We start from the raw sequence: 519 nt of genomic DNA on the forward strand, positions 1-519 counted from the left end.
TGTGCTGGGATAACGTGGTGCTGGGATAATGTGGTGCTGGGATAACCCTGTGCTGGGATAATGATGTGCTGGGATAACGTGGTGCTGGGATAACCCTGTGCCTGCCCAGCTGCAGCCCAGCAGCTCCATCAGCCCCTCTGTGCCAAGGATGACCCCGAGCCTGGGCATGGCGGGGACACAGCGGGGTCTGTGGGTCCGGCAGGATCATCCCGATTGGTGTCAAATCAGGGATAATTGCCGGGCAAGGAGCCACCACCAAGGGACCTCTGGGCTGCTGGGGGGGCTCCCATCGCGGCCCACACCACCCTGGGCACCCCAAAGGCTCCTGCTGGGGGGACAAGGCGGCCTTTCCCGGTGTTTGGGGGGCCCGGGGCGGCTGCTGGCAGTGCCCGGGTGCGCGGGAGCGGGCGGGGGATTAGGGCAGCGCTGCCGGCTGTCAGGTTAGCCCGTGATCGATGGCGGCGGCTGCGAGGCAGCACAAAGGCGACGCTGTGCGAGCCCCGGGCAGAACGTGCTGCG

This window comes from Corapipo altera, unplaced genomic scaffold, assembly GCF_003945725.1.
Source record: "Corapipo altera isolate COAL_440 unplaced genomic scaffold, ASM394572v1 300, whole genome shotgun sequence".
Taxonomy (NCBI): domain Eukaryota; kingdom Metazoa; phylum Chordata; class Aves; order Passeriformes; family Pipridae; genus Corapipo; species Corapipo altera.